The 19,512-nt window shown below is 36.3% G+C and overlaps 1 protein-coding gene across 3 annotated transcripts in view; it reads right to left on the reverse strand.

The window, feature by feature from the left end:
• Positions 1 to 19,512, reverse strand: part of LOC112046929 (angiotensin-converting enzyme) — a 124,754-nt gene that overhangs the window by 59,255 nt on the left and 45,987 nt on the right. For all 3 annotated transcript variants that reach the window (XM_024083784.2, XM_024083781.2, XM_024083782.2), the window contains exon 2: positions 8,931 to 8,973. The gene's annotated coding sequence lies outside the window, so the exon portion shown is untranslated. The remainder of the gene's footprint in view (positions 1 to 8,930; positions 8,974 to 19,512) is intronic.

A 19,512-nucleotide genomic window follows, 5' to 3' on the forward strand; every position in this document is an offset into this window, starting at 1 on the left:
TTAACTTGTTATTAAATTAATGAAAATAAATTTGATTCTTAAGCTGAGAACAACTAGATATGGTTAAAATATTTTATATAACACTTGCGACTTCGTCCGCGTGAAACTCAATGTAAAGTTTCAACTACCCCTACCCAACACTAGTAAAGTGCACCTCACTTCCCCGCACGCACATCCGCGCAGTATTTCCCCCCGTCGCCCGCATATCATGGGAGTGTCATCAACGAACTTGCCAAACTAGACTACACCCACAACAGCTACAAAACAACCTAAAAAAGCTGTAACTATTGAGTTTTGAGTTACGTATAGCCCTTTACTTCTTAAAGCAACGGGAAATCGAATCTACGACCGTATCACTATACTACGTAACCGTGAATCTATTGAAGATTTATTTTAATTCAAGTTTTTCGGGTCACCCTAAGGAGTGCCGGGTGGACGTTCCACTAATCGCATTTTTCCACGTATCAGTACGCTTGGGCACGCCTAATACCATCCACTGACACTCTTGAGTCTTTCGAACGGGAAAATGGAAAATTCAAATGCGAGTAGAAAATATGAAGAGCATCCTATATTTACATATACTCGTAGAACCGATAATATTTATCCCGGAAACTAGTTAGCACAAAAATTTTCAACTCTCATTTATTTATTAGTTCTTTTTTTTTTAATTTTTAACAATGTCAATATAAATATACGATTTTTATTACTTTGGCTTTTTTTTATTAGCCCTTGACTACAATCTCACCTGATGGTAAGTGATGATGCAGTCTAAGATGGAAGCGGGCTAACCTGTTAGGAGGAGAATGAACATCCACACTCCATTCGGTTTCTACACGACATCGTACTGGAACGCTAAATCGCTTGGCGGTACGTCTTTGCCGGTAGGGTGGTAACTAGCCACGGCCGAAGCCTCCCACCAGCCAGACCTGGACCAATTAAGAAAATCTCAATCTGCCCAGCTGGGCATCGAACCCAGAACCTCCGTTTTGTAAATCCACCGCGCATACCACTGCGCCACGGAGGTCGGCTTACTGAAATCGTCAGAAAACATGAGCGATTGTTCAAGAGATTATTTCACTCAAAATAAGCAAAAAATTAACTGCGCTCGTGGCTTCGATAACAGAAATATAAGGGTTTTATTTTGTAACTTTGGATCCCTCCCATTCCACGTTACGCTCGAATCGCCAGATTTTCGAAATGCACACCTTTTAGCTACCTACCTTATCTTAGTCTGACGTGCTGGTTGATAATTTCCGAAGTTAGTTTTTTTTTTGCCATAAATATTATGGGCTCATACTTGGTGGAGGTACCCATCAACGTGCAAGGTATAGTCCCTTATGTTTATCTGCCGCGCTTGAGTAACTGCAAAAATCCCCTCTTCGGATTAACAAATACAGTTTTCTTTATCACAACAAAACAATACCTAAACTAACATAATTATCCATACAATAGATATATTGGCATACATGAACGTAATAAATCAACGTATGGAGGTGGTAATTAATTACAAGCTCGCGTGTGACGAAGAGCTATTCATTGAGGCAACATAAAGTAGCTGAGAGCGAACGGGATACATACAGGTGATCCATAGATTAATTGATATTAGCTTGTAACATTAAACTGGTATGGAATCGACAGGTACGGTACCTACCTGTACCAGTAGCATGTGGTATGTCGAACAGTGTGCCTAGTGGGAGTTTTCATTATTCTCATACTGTTACTATCGCGTTAACGTAAACGCGAATTTATATGGATTTGAAACAGTTGTGTAGTAGTGCCACTAAATGGCGCTGTTTCAATTACTTAGAAATCCGCGTTTACGTTACGCGATCGTCACAGTATCAAACTGCCACTAGGCCCTCAGGTCACTTGATCAAGTTGTCGATCGGATCTGTCATTCCCATACATTTATTTAAATTTTTGTAGCGTTGGCGTTTATAGACAAAGAATTGAAGTGCAACATGGCTACAGACTCTGCTTTGAGGACGCCTGCGACATCACAAGCGTGGAAATCTTCTAACATTAAATAACAATATTTTAGCTTTCCAATTACAGCATTTAATGTGACCATAATTAAAATTAGAATACCTATACTTAAAAAGATAGAAATATGCCAAGGTAGATTTAATCTATACATATAAAAATCAATGCCACTTTTTGTTAATTTTATAACTCAAGAATAGGCTCACCTATCCAAACCGGTAAATGTGAAGTTTCCACAAAATCGGTCGACCGGTTCTTCATTTATTACATTTTTCATATTTCAGGGGACGGATAGGGGTAGGGTAGGGTAGGGTAGGGTAGTGGTAGGGTAGGGTAGGGTAGGGTAGGGTAGTGGTAGGGTAGTGGTAGGGTTGGGGTAGGATAGGGGTAGGGTAGGGGTCCGCTAGTGTATTATAAAAGGGAAAAGCGTTGTTAAATTATGTACCTACTCTCGTATATCAAAGGAATAATGCAGCGTTCGATTTGATCGTTTCGATTAAAGCTCCCAGGTAGCTTGACTTTTATCGTCATTCTTTAACCAATTACACCGGCAACCATTCAGGCTGAAACAATTTTATAATATCACAAAGAAAAGCTTGTAAAAAACGAGTGTCATCCGAGATTCTTCTGCAAACCATTATAGACCCAAAATATATGTATCTTTTAGCAATATTTCACTTGATCAGAAATTGAAACTGCATCAAAAATCACCAAGTGTTAAATGAAAACCCACGCACGTTTCCAATTCCTCCGAAGCGTGGGATGAATCAAATATATTCTCGAAGGTTCATTCAAGGCTTCCCTAGAATGTTATTCCTTAAATCGTATAAATTATAGCGAATTCATACTTTAGTTATTTCGTAATTGAATTGCAAATGGTAAGTGATATGAAAATATAGGTTCTTGTAAGAGAGAAGTGAAATAATTCAAGAACGAGAATTTTTCTCAATATTTGTTTCACTAAGTGAGGATGCAGTATAATAATAAGGTATTTACTTACCCTGGGTAATTTTAACTCGGGTATCTTTAAAACAATTGTGTATTTTGAAAAAACTAAACTTGTACTCTTCTATAACAAGATCCCCAAGACTGTGATGGACCTGCCAATGCATAGTTTTAAGCAATGAGTTAAAAACATTTACTTAGTCGAGGTTACTACACCATTGATGAGTTCCTCAATGATAAAGATGCTTGGAGGCCATTGGATCAGCTTCCACCTTCACAAAGGAAGTAAAACTATAGGAAATTGTAATGTTATCATCAATTGCAAATTAAAATATTGTATGATTTTTTTTTTTAAAGAGCAACTGTTGAGTTTCTTGCCAGTTCTTTTCAGCAGAATCTGCCTTCCGGAAGCGGTGGTAGAATCTTTACAAATAGTCAACTGACGTATCTCGAGACAAGAGAGAAAGACAAATGTCAACCAATAGTGGCAACAAACGAACTAAAATCTCCTGGGACCGAAACCTACCACCAAACTTATAATTTCTTTTTTTTTTTATTTAGCTTACATATTTTTTTTATTCTCTACAAGTTACAAGAAGTACAAGAGCAACAAAAAAGGTAGGTTTTGGGTCACACTTAAACTGAGACACATTACCTCCACTGTACCAAAGGTTCGAAACGCCGCTTTATCAACGGAAAAGACTTTACACTCCATCTTTATGCCGCGTACAATGACAAAACATTGTCACGACTTGAAAAAACAACCGCGCAAGTGCGAGTCTTACACACGTATTGAGGGTTCCGTAACACCATACAATACTGAAAATACATACCAGGTTATTATTTATGTTAAAATCTTCACAGATTTTTCTTTAATTTGTTTTTAAAAACAAATTTTAGGTGTTTGTTTTAAATTAACTACGCCAAAATGGCTTCCGGTTATTTTCCTGCTACAAGATAGTATTATAAATTTTAGATATAGGTATTTTTTATTTTATTTTATTATTTGATTAGTTGACGCTGCGTGGTTTCCATTCTCGTAGGAATACGGGGATAATATATAGCCTATGGCCTTCCTCGATAAATGGGCTATCTAAAACTAAAAGAATTTTAGTTTTAGATAGAAGAATTCAAATCGGGCCAGTAGTTCCTGAGATTTACACGTTCAAGCAAGCAAACAAACAAACTCTTTACTTTGTAATATTAGTATGAATTGCGTAGACTTACAGATTCAATTTTTTCACACAGCTCGTATGGACCGCAGACCGCAGACAGACAGTGAAGTGAATTTTAGAAGGATTCCTTATAAGGGTTCCTTTTTTTGAACGGAACCCTAAAAAAACACAAAGGATAAACGCCACGTGAATAAAAGATGGCCGCCTTTGTAACAATTTGCAGATCCAGGACGCCATAACAGGAATCCCTTTTATCTTCCCTGTTCATATGTTTATGTATTCATGCTGAACAGGATGTTTATCCGTGAGACTGGAAAACAATCGTCGCTTTTTGTCGACGTACTCGCCGTTGCGGTGAGAATACCTGCTAATTTCGCAAACGTTTGAATTTGATTTCCGCAAGGGTCACAGTTGGCTAAATGTTTACGGCGTGAATTGTTTTCAACGCTGACTCAACGACGAATGATACCTGAACGATACTAGACATGTCTGGCACATACAGTTTGAAGTCTTACATAATGAATAATACATAGTCATGATATGTATTGGATGTTACTAATAATATCATATTGAATTGAAATACGAAAGAACACATGGGCTATTCAGTGGCAGAGTCGAGAAGAGAGAAGGTCGATTCCCGCCAGGTTTTCTTTTAAAAATTCATACAGGCATATCCATTAATATGTATGGATATATATGAGAAACCGGACCTTGTATCATGCGGTATGAATTTCCTTTTCTTTTTGAGAGCTTACCTTATCAGCCGATAGTCGTCCACTGCTGGTCATAGGCCTCTTGCATGGACCTCTAAGCACAACGAGCTCGAGCTGCCAGAATCCAGCGGCTCCCTGCAACCCGCTTGATATCCTCGGTCCACCTTGTGGGGGGTCGATCAACACCGCGCTTTCCGTTGCGGGGTCGCCATTCCAGCACCCTGGGACCCCAATGTCCATCGGCTCATCGAACTATGAGGCCTGCCCATTCGAGACTCGCTGAGCTATGTCAGTGACTTTGGTTCGTCTGCGAATCTCCTCATTCCTGATTCGAACACGTAGAGAAACTCCATACATAGCTCGCCCCATCGCCCGCTAAGTGACTTTGCGAGCCTTTTAATAAGGCCCACAGTCAGCGACCAAGTCGACTGGGACGGCTTACCACCGTCAAAATTCCATTCTTCACCACTCCTATTCTGATTGTTTCAGAATCAAACATTATCTATCTATCCAATTCGCTGTGGTATTAAACTGGTAATCCTCTCGCACCTACATCTACGGCGTACAGACTAACCACATAGCCGTTTTTAGTTAATTCATTTGTTAGGTTTCACTTTCATTTACCTAAGTATATATTTAGATGATAATAACACAATACTTTAAATTCATAATTCATCATTTTCGACGGCCTCTGTGGCGCAGTGGTATGCGCGATGGATTTACAAAACGGAGGTCCTGGGTTCGATCCCCGGCTGGGCAGATTGAGATTTTCTTAATTAGTACAGGTCTGGCTGGTGGGAGGTTTCGGCCGTGGCTAGTTACCACCGGTACGATGCCGTGTAGAAACCAAAAGGGGTGTGGATTTTCATCCTCCTCCTAACAAGTTGGCCCGCTTCCATCTTAGACTGCATCATCACTTACCATCAGCTGAGATTGTAGTCAAGGGCTAACTTGTAAAAAAATAATAAAAAAATTTGATAAAGTCAAATCACGTCACGTTCATATCAGAACAAAAATGTCATAAAACAATACTCACGATAACCCACATACCGAAATTTTCATCTGAAGATTCCTCCTCGCGCTACCCCAATAGCGGCCGAGATGTGCTAAGAATTCGAAGCAATTAATTACACACAGCGGAACGTTACCGCTATTATGTACACATATTACTTATATTGTACACTTACGTACGAAACCAGACTACTAGACGAAAATTTATGAGCTAGAGGTTTTCTTATTATATATCCTTAAGTGATGAATCGTTGAAGAAACACTGCGTGTGTAATATTTTTTCTTCAAAATAGTCATCAGATAGAGTGTTTAAACGCGATGTTATCAAGGGATTACAAGTAATATTTTTAATAAATATAAGTACATACTCTTATTGAGTTATTATTCAAGTTATCGATACTAATATTATAAAGCTGAAGAGTTTGTTTGTTTGATTGAACGCGCTAATCTCAGGAACTACTGGTTCGATTTTAAAAATTCTTTCAGTGTTAGATAGCCCATTTATTGAGGAAGGCTATAGGCTATATATTATCCCCGTATTCTTACGGGAACGGGAACAACGCGGGTGAAACCGCGCGGCGTCAGCTAGTTGAAAGATACTAGACCTGAGTATTGTATTAACTGTGTGAATTTAATAGCCACGCATACTTATTTTTTGCCTTTAAGTTCACATCTTTGTGTTGCTGTTTTTACGACATAACGTCCACAGTAATTCCACGAGATATAAATTATTATCGACAAATTCAAAGATAATATTAATGCATCATCATCATCATTATCAACCCCTATTCGGCTCACTGCTGAGCTCGAATCTCCTCTCAGAATGAGAGTGGTGAGGCCAATAGCCCACTACGCTTGCCCAATACAGATTGGATGACTTCAAACACGCAGAGAATCAAGAAAATCCTCTAGTATGCAGGTTTCGTATACGTATGAAACAATGCACATAATATTGAAAAAATAAACGAATTCTTGGCTAAGAACATTTTGATTTGTAACTTTTATTGCAGGTATAACCATATAGGTACATCTACTCGAAGAAAGTCGCGAAGTATGAATATAATGCAATACTCTTAGATTTGTGGTTTTATTGTGGTTTGATCATGGCCTGTAATTTGGTGGCGAGACATCTCACCCTCAGATATCGTGACTTACGAGCTCCATAAGAGCCGCTCGTCTGTTTTATTGCGTACTTCCATAAATTGCTTTGTAGAGACATACATAATATCGATAGTGAAGGATTTAACAAAAAGAAATATCTTTGTATAACTGAAAATGTTATTATCCATCATTAATTGACAATTTTAGCGGTCATCGTTATTTCATCGAACGACTAACATGGTTATTTCATCGAAATGACTTTAACTATATAATTTTACATCAAGCTTAATACATAAAGTGACGATAATTTCGTATAATATAAAACCTCATCTAAGCCCACACAGGCTAACCACGGAACCAACGAGGCGATTATATAAATAAATAAATATACTTAAACAATACACATCACTATCTAGCCCTAAAGTAAGCATACAGAGTAGCTTGTGTTATAGGTGCTAAGATAGTTGATATTATAATATTAATATACAATTATATACTACATAGTACATATAAATACTAATATAATGTATAAATACACACAGACATTGGAAAACACCCATGCTCATCACACAAATATTTTCCAGTTGTGGAAATCGAATCCACGGCCGTGGATGCAAGAAGCAGGGTCACTACCCACTGCGCCACGCGGCCGTCTATCACTATGTTATGACTTATGTTAATTATACGATTACGTTTGGGGCATAATTAGTAGGTAATTTAACCTGAGGGCTACAACAGTAAAGCTCAAAGCATATTCGCTTTGAGCTTTAAGCGTAAGCATCGAACATTTGAAAGCCACAAAGCAGCGCTGAAATTATAGTGATATTTGATATGAGCCGGTTTATCGGAGCGTTGAATGGTTCGATGGCTTTATCATGAGCAGAAAATGCAAGATATACAGTTTTCTTCGAATCGTCCGAACCGAGTGTCCTGAGATAGATAGACAGACAGACAGACAGACAGATGGATGGACGGACGGACGGACAGACAGACAGACACAGACGCCCGCGACTAGGTACGCTCGAAATTCAGTTTTTTTACAAATCCCGCGAGAACCATGGATTTTTTTGGGACGTTGTTCTCTTTATACCAAAATACATCCAAATCGGTTCAGTCAGTTTAGACGCGAAATGTTAACAGACAGACATACTTACTTTCGCATTAACAATATAATATTAGTAATGTATGGTATTGCTTAAAATAAATAAACAAGTAACATACGTGACAATAGATTCTTTGATTTTGCCTTTAAAGTAAAAGGGAAATTTTAAATTTTACATCAAGCAATTCAAATGTTACACCGTTCAATGATATGTAATGTCATGTTCGTTATCAACCCATATTCGGCTCACTGCTGAGCTCGAGTCTCCTCTCATAATGAGAGAGACCTTAGTCCACCATACTGGCCCAATGCGGATTGGCAGACTTCACATACACAGAGAATTAAGAAAATTCTCTGGTATGCATGTCTCCTCACGATGTTTTCCTTCACCGTTTGGGACACGTGATATTTAATTTCTTAATATGCACACATCTGAAAAGTTGGAGGTGCATGCTCCGGACCGGATCCGAACCCACACCCTCCGGAGTCAGTAGCAGAGGTCATATCCACTGGGCTATCACTAATAGAATATTGAGCTAAAAAGTAAAAGTATTAGATACCTAACCAGAAAGATGTGACCAGACTGCGTAATTAAGTATATTGCCACTATAAAGTAAGTATTACTCTACAGTAAAAGCAGTAAATACCAATCCACGTAATGTCGTCGTACATACAAAGTGGATACCTTGAAACTCTAGACAACGGTTTTACAGAATTGAGTAAACAAGAGGTATGGTACAAATTTACATAAGGCAAAGATTTGGTTAAGGTGAATGAGGGTGCCCCTTTTAGCATTAAGGTAAGTTGTTACAGAATTAGCCCAATTTCTTTAAAATATTGCTGGAATATCGTGAGAACTTAAATAATAAGAAAACAAAAAATTAAACAGTTAAAATTTACCTTCTTTTTATTCATGAAGACTTTGAAAACGTCAGTCAATATCCTGAAACAACAAAAAATTCAATCAGAAAAGAAGCACGTTTAAATAGACAATGTCTGAATAAATTATTTGCAAAATATTAAAACTCATAACGGTAAAAATTAAGAAAAACTACAGATTTTTAAGACAATTTTAATTATTTTGGATATTCTAGAAATAAAATAGATTTAATTAATATAGATTCAATTTAAATTAGTAAACAAAAAAAATTAAAACTGCGAGACTGAACTGCGAGAAACTGTAACCCACTCCCTTATACTACGCTCATATCTTTAGATTTTCTAAATTCATTATTTTTTTCCAAGTCACTTTACCTGAATTTGAAGTGATTCTTTTCGGCGTTACGTTAATCTTAATCAGACTTTATGGAGGTTTATGAAGTCGTTTTTTATGGAGTTGCCCTAAACGTAACCACCAATACTAAGGGCTCAGTGGAGGTACTCAAAAACATGCAATGTATCCTCCCTTATTTTAATTAAACAGCCCTGGAGTATATCCAAAAATCCCCCGTTCGGCTCCAACTATTGTACGCAATTTCAACTACCAATTTGCAAGCTTTCACAGCTCACCTATCTTTTATTCGATTTTTGCAGTCTTGCTCGACATGTCTTGTCAGCCACAGAGTATTACGTCTTCCTAGCCGAAACAGGTTGTATCCCAACAGGTTTAAAAGGAAATAAGCAAGCAAGCTCGAAAAATCCAGCTATTTTTAACGCGAAAGCAAACCCTGCTTTGTTTGTAGAGCTGCGTTGGTTTTCTGGGTTTTTTAATAAAATACTCCGCTAAAAGTTTCGTGTGAAAAAACAAACTCCCGCAAAACACGAAGGTAAATTGAACTTTGTTCTAAGCATTTTTCTGACACCGCCGCAAATTTTTTATGCCGTTTCCGTTCATTGTAAAGACAGGAGAAGACGTCGCGTCGCGCTGACTTTAAAGACTTAAAAAAAACTTTCATTAATTTGAAAAAAACATCGCATCGTTAGTCAACATCAGGCGAGATCTCAGTCAAGGGCTAATTTTCTGATGGGTGATTGAATCACAGAATAATGATCATATATTATGAGTCTTTATATTATGAGACAACCAGCGTGGTGAAACCGGTGAAACCCATAAAAAAAACGTCATACGTCTCCTTGACAACCAGAACAACTTGAACAGTTTTTAAAATATTTAAAAACATAAGACGTCATTTTAATTGAATAATATTGAAAATTACTGATTCGTGTCGTACTGAATCGAAAATGTATTCCTTTTTGAATTTCGTATTTGTGACGGGTGCGACAACGTATTGTTCCGTGCACTCCATCTGCCTATTTTTGATTAATCTGTGCACTGAATAAATAAAAAAAGTTTTCAAAATCCACCTCCTGACTCTCCTTATAGACAAACATTGCACTTGCAATGTTGGTATTGCTGACTTCTTTGATGAGAAATAATGTCTGGACATTAATATTCATAACATCACGATACTGCGGGTAGATGGCACATTTATTTTGATATACTCTTGTAAAATAAACGACAATTAAGGCTGTTAGGAATGCGACTTTCCTTTAATAGCTAATAAGTAGTGTTATAAGTAATTTATTCAAAGACAAAACTGGTAACTTTATAAATTTTGTACGTAACCTAACCTAATATTTAGGTGTTATTCTAGTCTCAAATGGTATACATGTTAATAACACACATCTACAAACCTCATTAGATAGCATGATGTGGTATGTTTGCCTATTGGCAACTGACTAACAAATTAAAGGTGATAACTTTGCCTTTAATGCTGGCTACTCACCATCCTGCTATTAGCGCTGCACGAGGACTTATTGGATAGTGAATGGCTAGCATAATAATGACCTTACAAACTTTACTACAGTATAACTACACTAATAAATTAGGTAACTTCGCGGAAACCAGTCTAACTAAAGAGTTGAAGGTCGCGGAAACAACTGCTATTATTGACATGGACGACAGAAAAAAGTTATTAAAATTCAGACAATATATACAGATACTTTACCCGAAAACACCGTACATATTTCCAGCGCAGGAGTCGAAATATATGGGTCACAAGCCTTACTCTTCACTCGCGTATCGCTCAGAAATGACGGCATAGTGCTCAGAGTTATTTTATGATATAGTAACAGCCTTCTAAGCGTTATTCACGTTGGGTCATTTCAATACTTTTTGTTCAAGGGCTTGTAGTCAACAGACCATAAATTTCTGGATGTATTGACTATATTATCACCATTTCGAGGCATTCTAGCCAATGGTCGAACGCCATTTCGAAAATTTTTGTAAGTCTGAGAAAAATCTCTGAATTTTTGAGAATACAGAAAGTATATTATTAAGATTTATTACGATTTATTACGATTACACGTGATTCGTATTTTGTTTATTTTTTAACGAAATAACTTAAGCCAATGTGGATTTACTTTAGCGTCGTGTGGATCTATGATAAGCGGGCGACGGGAGGAAAGGACTGCGCGTGTATGAAGTCGTACGCGCGGGGCAGAAGGAAAGACTTCACGGGTATGTGCGCGTGTGAGTGTGCGCGGGGCATTACCCTCTTCTCGGCCCGCGCGGACCATCGGGAGTGTTACGCACGAATTTGCCAAGCTATAGAACACATGTTCCTCGAACATTTTGAATTATTTTTTGTTAAAGAATATAACCCTAGAGTTATGGAAAATACTCCCGAGCACTCTGTATATGGTAGGTACAGAACCCTAAAAATTAGGCTATTTCTCGCGAGCGGGGGAAAAATCATAAATTGCCACCCATTGCGCACTACGTCGAGAATATCTATACAAAATTGAAGTGGAACTCAGTCTGTACTTACATAGATCAAATCATTGATTCAAGTGCCGACACTTGCACTGCAATTTGTATCCACTCACCCGTGAAACATCTCGAGCATAAGTGAAGCATCTCAAATGTAAGTGGGAGCAATTTGAAAACTCTTATTGTCATTGTCACGAACAGAACGTTTATCTTGTGTCTAGGTATGTAGTTTTAGACCAGTGATTCCCAAAGTGGTCTATATCGACCCCTAGGGGTCTATGACAAACTGCAAGGGATCTATGTCAGCGAAAATAATTTGGGGGTCCATTAAATGAAAATGGGGGTCTACGATAGTGGATCTTAACACATACACTGATAGTACCTATTTACTGACATCATACTATCTTATATTTTTATTAATAAAGCATCAGTTTCATCCTTCTCACTTAAAATATTGCTTATGTTATTTTATTTATAGTAAATTTTAATGTTACGTAAATTTTACATGATAGATACAAAATTTGATCTTAAGTAAGTAGTTTTAATTTAAATTCAATTAATAATTGTATAAATTAACATGTGTTTTTATATTAAGTTTTTAACACTAAATTTCACTACAGTTAGAAATCTACAGGAAATCAATGTCAGGTAAGTAGGGGGTCTATCAAACACGGAAAAACATTGCAAGGGGTCTACGACACAAAAAAGTTTGGGAAACTCTGTTCTAGACCCTCGACATCGTTTTCTTGTTTTTCTGCAGGTATAATAAGTCTAAACTAATGATAGTATAAACTGAAGTAATCATCGTTGATTACGATACGATCTGTTTTTATAGAAACTTTTTATAAAATGTTATGGACACGACCATACAGAATATACTGTGTGCCGTTAACGTAAACGCGAATTTATATGGAATTGAAACAGTTGTGCAGTAGTGCCACTAGATGGCGCTGTTTCCATTCCTTAGAAATTCGCGTTTACGTTAACGTGATCGTCACAGTATCAAACTTCCACTAAGCCCTCTGTAGAATATACGGAGTATACTAGTGGACACCCGCGAGATCGTCCGTGGGCGTCCTCTAGTATAGCTCCCAAAAGGTATGTAGTTCCAGTATTTTCTACATTTTTCTTTGATTTTCCGCTTTCATAGCGTAATGTTCTATAGTCTTCCTCGATAAATGGACAACATACAAAGAAAACCCAAAAGATAAGCACCCGGTATTTATCCTATAGTATAGCTCCCAAAAAGTTTGTATTTCCAGTATTTTCTACAGCGCTACTACTAAGCGTGAAAGAAAATTTCACGCGTTCGTAGCGTAATGTTCTATAGTCTTCCTCGATAAATGGACAACATACAAAAAAAAAACCAAAAGGTAAGCACGTATATACATAACATACAGTTACATACAGTGCGTATATCGTAGTATAAGTGGCTCGGAAAGAAAACTATGGAAAACATCTAAGTATCTCAGGAATGTATAAAATTAAACGCTTGATTCTTTATTGTTATTGTTATTTGAAACGCCATGTAGATAAACATCAGAGTAAATCACATGACTCCTGTTAAAACGGGGGCCTGCGATAGCCAGACATACCTCATTTTCTCAGCCCGCTTCCATCTTATGGTAGGCTTATCAAACGGATATTATTCTTTGTATAGAAAGACATACGAGAGCGTGCACTGATCCGCATCGTACGGATCGCATCAAACTGATTTTATCTATCGTAAAATTAAAAATCCATTTGATGCTTACTCGGTCACTTACTATCAGTAGGGTTATTACGTATCTCAGTGTTCCATTCAAATAATAATCACTACATAATTTTTCATCAAGGGGTATTTTCGTAATTCTGATCATCTTACATAGTTATTTCAATGAAATGATCTTCACTACATCATTTTACATCAAACGGCGGTGATTTTTTTGTTTTATGATCTATTAAAATGATTATTTAACGAAATTACGTAAATAACGGTTTTTCGTTGAAATAATGTTACTACCACTTTTATATTACTACCACTTTACGTAAAACGACAATAGACCAACGGGGCGAGGATCGAACCACCACCCCTCGGTGAAGAGCGGTCGGACTCATCACCGAGGAGTGGTGGTTCGATCCTCGCCCCGTTGGTCTATTGTCATACCCACTCCTTTCCCCGACTAGTTGGAGGGGAATGGGAATATTGTTCATATTTAAATAAAAAGGCAAATATTCTTTAAAAAAAAATGAAAAAAAACGAAGATACGTCATTTCGTTGAAAATACGATGTTAGATGATTGCATAAACGAAAATATGATGAAAATCGTTGCAGTAACTTATTATTTGAATGGTACACCGAGTTACATAATAAGCCTACAGGTGAGATACCAGTCAAGGGTTAACTTGTCTTAGAATAAAAAAGAGGTATGTCAGACTATCACAGGCCTTGTCTATGTTTTAAATTGACAACGCAAATGGTTCGTGTTGCGGAGTCAATTACTTAGTTCAAGGAGTTTGTAGCGTGAACACAGGGGTCAATACAAAATCGCGCTATCAATGCTCGTTCGTTTTAATTGAAACAAAAAAGGCTTTGTTATACGAGTTTTTAGGCTACATGTATCCCCCAAATTATTTTGGAAAAACAGGTCTTGTTATTTGTGCGAGAAATTGCACGGTTGCGTAACTAGGAATAGCCACAATTCACGCATCATGGGTTTTTTATGAAACGATATGGAACTTTTAATTTAAAGTATGGAACGCTGTTTTTTTTTATAACTCGTATGTAACGCATAATAGAAAAATACTAGGAAATTTTCTTTTGTATTGAAATCATAAAGATTAATGAAAACTATAACCCGACTACGTTAAAGGGGTCTAAAAAGAACGAAACTGTTGGCTATATTATTTTTTATAGTGAACTATTTTTATTTAATTAACCAATGAATGAGGAAGTAGATTAAATAAATCGAATTCAAAATAAATCATTTAATACTATTCGGCCGCATTTATTAACAAGGCAACCTATTTGCAATGTCTCAAAGTAAATATTATCTATCATTTATTTGTTATACCAAATAAATAACAGATGAGGGTATATATTTCTAATGAGCTGTGATAGCCCAGTGGATATGACCTCTGCGTCCGATTCCGGAGGGTGTGGGTTCGAATCCGGTCCGGGGCATGCAAGTCCAACTTTTCAGTTGTGTGCATTTTAAGAAATTAAATATCACGCGGCTCAATCGGTGAAGGAAAAACATCGTGAGGAAACCTCCATACCAGAGAAGGTTTCCATTTTATTCAAATTATACGTAGGTATAGTACATACCCTAGTTGAACACCCTGTGCACGCCACTGATAGTAGACATATTTGTTACAGCAAATCTCGTACTATAATTTAACGGACAATAAATTAGCACGTGAGGAAAGTTATAAAGACAAATATAACGCGGCGGCAAAGCCGATAACACTAAACTTCAGACAAAAGCCCAGGACAATGAGGCCTCGCCTAGAAAAGAATAAATCTTCCGAAAGCCGATAAGTTGCGTGGAACGATACGAAGGATTTTACGCTTTATCGCGAGATAGACATTTGGGCTTTGTTCAAGGTATAATATTAATCTGTCAACTAATATTGCGGAAGGTCTTAGCTTATCTATGTACATGTCACAGAATAGAGAATGATACAGATGAGTCTTAACAAGCCACGCAGTGAAGCAAATAAAACCCATAAAAAACAAACGTCACGCGTGCATCTCCTTGACATCTGCATAACTTTATAACAATCTTTTTTCATAATTTGTATTTCAAGAGTTAACACTGACAACAATATCGTAAGTAACAATAACCTATCAGTTCAGTTTTTGTAAACAATTTTTAAAATATTTATTTTACTATAAGACGCCATTTTACTCGAATAATATTGAAAATTACTGACGCGAGGCTTCGTGTCGTACAGACTCGAGAATGTATTATTAGTTTTTACCCAACTACGTCATGAGTGTAATGTTTTTCGAGCGTATGTATGTTTGAATGTACGCCCTCCAGCCCAAACGGCTGGACGGATTTTGACATATAAGGTGTCATTGAGTTTGTTAGAACTATGGTAGTGACATAGGCTATATAAATTTTTAAAATGGCGCCCCGTAAATTAAAAAAAAATCAGTCGGGTTTTTTGTTTTTGTTGTAATAATAATTTTATTGAATTTATATTTAGAATGGCTGCATCACTGCCGTGTTCTGTGCGCTCTATCTGACTAATATTCTTTAATCTGTGGTACATGTACTCTATGCCTATAAAAAAAATCGTACTATATATATCGACAAACAATTTATTTAGTGGTTCCACGTAAATATTATTGATAGGTTAAGGTTACTTTTAAGTGGGTATTCTGGTCCACTTAATTGCTGTGTAATTGTATTAATGCTTGAAGTATTTCCGGGAGGGATGTTAATGCATTTCCCAACTAGAAAAAAGGGTAAAGTTTCTTAAGACCTCCCTGAGGACTACCTGACCTATTTTACTTGTAATATTGTATTGTACTTGTAATATTTGTCGGGATAGGACTTTAGATAGCTTTAATCATTATAATCATTAACAACCCATATTCCGCTCACTTCTGAGCTCAAGTCTCCTCTCAGAATGAGAGGGGTAAGGCTAATAGTCCACCACGCTGGCCCAATGCCGATTGGCAGAAAATATTAATTAAATAATTAGATAGCTTTACCCTACTTTATTGACATTGCTTAAGGGAAGCTTAATAAAATAGACAAAACGCCACTATTAAACAAGAAATTATACCAATGTAATAATATTACCACTAATAGATGTTATTGGAAAATATTTTTTATAACCTAGAATGAAACCGAAGTATTGGAAGCATTTAAAATGTGGCGTGATATTCCAAGCGTAAGGTTGAAAGAAAAATAAGTAACGAGTGAAGAGAAGTGAAAGTTAGTAAGAAAAATTAAGAAAAAACTCCCAATGTAGAGTCTCAGGAAAACTCAGTGAAATGCTAGAAAAATAATAGAAATTTTACATACCATATTATGATTCATTAAATAGAAAAAATTAAAATAAGAAACTGTTTTATGAATGTGGGTAAGATCTAAATTAAGGACCCTAAAAATAATAACAAGCTACAGACACCAAACAGAATCTTTACTTTAATAAATTTAAAGTTTTTAATATGCGTCCTTGTTACAATTTGTTTGTCGTTAGAGTATTGTTAATTGAAGTTCTTTGCAGAACAACTCTTTCAAGTAGTCGCTTTTTAAAAACTTTTAATGTGAAGAAATAAAAGTCAATTTCTTTCTCTGACAATTGTTATAAGTAATCTAAGTTGGAAAGGAAAAGATTTTAAATTAAAATTGAAGGAAAATGAGGAAAGTTTCAAAATCCGCGGAGACATTGTTTTAAAGATGAAAAGCTATGTTATTCAGTAAGTGGGACTGTCTTTTCTAAAAGTAGTAAGTAGCTACTATAAATCTCAAAATTTGTTGAATCTGTGCCAAAAGTGAAATCGCCACCCAATGCTACAAACATCAATCTAATTCATAAGTCTATATATGTATCTAATATTCTAAAGATAACTTAGTAAATGATATATCAACCGCACAGCAATATGGTTTTTACATGCTAATACGAGTAACGAACGATTTTAGGAAATTAAATCTCTATGGAACTGGTAAAGACGAATGCTTAAAATCTTAAAAAGGTGCTAGAATGTGTAAAATCAAAATATTAAATCATAATCATATTCTCACGGATAAAAGTATACTAAAATCAAAATATCCGTAGTTTTTACAATTTCAATGTACAAGTAAAAAAGGATTACAGAACAAAAGAGAAACCCATTAAAGCAGGTTTACCAGTAATAACATACTGTACGTAAGCACAAAGAAAATCCACATGCTCCTGACTTCTTATTGTATCTTCAAAGAGACCGTTTAACATCTTCAATAATATAAAATTCTTTTGTGAAAATTTCTATTAATACGACGTCCGTTTTGCGAGAGGATATCGAATGCATTCGGTATGAAAATGATCGAGTTCTCGACATTCGTGCATTGGTTCTTTGAAAGCTTATGTAAATGCAATCTAAAGCGATAAGTGCGACAGCGAGTCGATTGTAGGCTCAAATCCAATTGCTTTAGCTCCAAGCCAAAGCTCTTTACGAATACTTTTAGCGTTGTAGAATATCTTGGAGAATAGGGGAATTTATTCGTTTGTACATTTGATTTATTTTACTGTATTTATTGCCATATCTCTCTGTAAAGCATATTGAATACAATTGTGTTACTTTCAATACGTTCAACATTTGCTTCGCCTTATCATTTTCTGCCTCAGCATTAAAAAGGAATACGTAGTGTAAGGAAGATATTTTCATATATTTATTTTTATCACTTCGGCATTATTATGACGACGTTACTTCGTTTACTGATCGTCATCAACCCATATTCGGCTCACTGCTGAGCTCGAGTCTCCTCTCAGAATGAGAGGGGTTAGGCCAATAGTCTACCACGCTGGCACAATGCGGATTGGCAGACTTCACACACGCAGAGAATTAAGATAATTCTCTGGTATGCAGGTTTCCTCACGATGTTTTCCTTCACCGATTGTGACACGTGATATTTAATTTCTTAAAATGCACACAACTGAAAAGTTGGAGGTGCATGCCCCGGACCGGATTCGAACCCACACCCTCCGGAATCGGAGGCAGAGGTCATATCCACTGGGCTATCACGGCTCTAGCCATACCATGCCAACGTCCATACCATGTTGAAAACACTGGTTCTCGTCCGTTTACTGATATGTTGCTTTTAATTTTGCTTTACTTAACACTATAAGTGTATTGTAAGTTTCGTATTCTGCATGCGACGAAACAATTAAGGCTCGTCAACTTTAAACTTTTAATTTACAGAAATATGAAAGTAACTCTTCCTTTACCTTGTTATTCAGAAACAGAAGTTTTTATGGTATTTATTTTAACATAATATATGTTCAAAGAAGTAGTTAAGAATATATTTTAATTAAGTATAATTATAACAATTCCACGTTTCTTTCAATGATTCTTTCATGCGCTACTTGCTTACTCGACTCCCTCACTTTGAGACACACGATCTGTTTTAGATACTATTTTGAAGCTAGTTATGTATGACGATGCTGTAGGTCTGGCGACGCTGGACTTATCACGGGAATGCTGAGTTAGCATTATTAGAATCGCCCACCAGCGTGCATAGTCATTCGTGAGAACGGCGAGCTAAGCCAATATCCACATCGAATCCGTAGCGTTAAGACTCTGGTAATAATTTAACTTTAAGTTTCGTTTGAAACGATTTATTGGTCGATGAATTAATTTTTTTTTTTCGAGTTATTTATTTTATTGTTATTTATTATTAGTTGTAATACATATGTAAATTTTAACATTATATTTACGTATACATTATATTTATTTAATTATTTATATATATAATTACATATAATGTATTGCACCTTCCCGCTCTTTCTTCGCAAGTTCTCTCGTCAGGGGTTGCCTGGTAGAGATTACTGTCAGTAATAAGGCCGCCTTTGCATGCTAAGTTTAATTTATCTTTTTAATGTTTTAATTTATAATTGTATTTTTGTGTGCAATAAAATATTTCTTCTTCTTCTAAGCTTCCCTTATTCCCGTATTAGTTTTAAAACCATTTGTGAAGTTAAATAAAGTCACATCTTTCTTTTTGAAAAGGCTTTTAATAAATCAATGCTCGCCAAATTTCACTCGCTACAACTTGTTTACTGTTTACTGTT

The sequence above is a fragment of the Bicyclus anynana genome, chromosome 10 (assembly GCF_947172395.1).
Source record: "Bicyclus anynana chromosome 10, ilBicAnyn1.1, whole genome shotgun sequence".
Taxonomy (NCBI): Eukaryota; Metazoa; Arthropoda; class Insecta; order Lepidoptera; family Nymphalidae; genus Bicyclus; species Bicyclus anynana.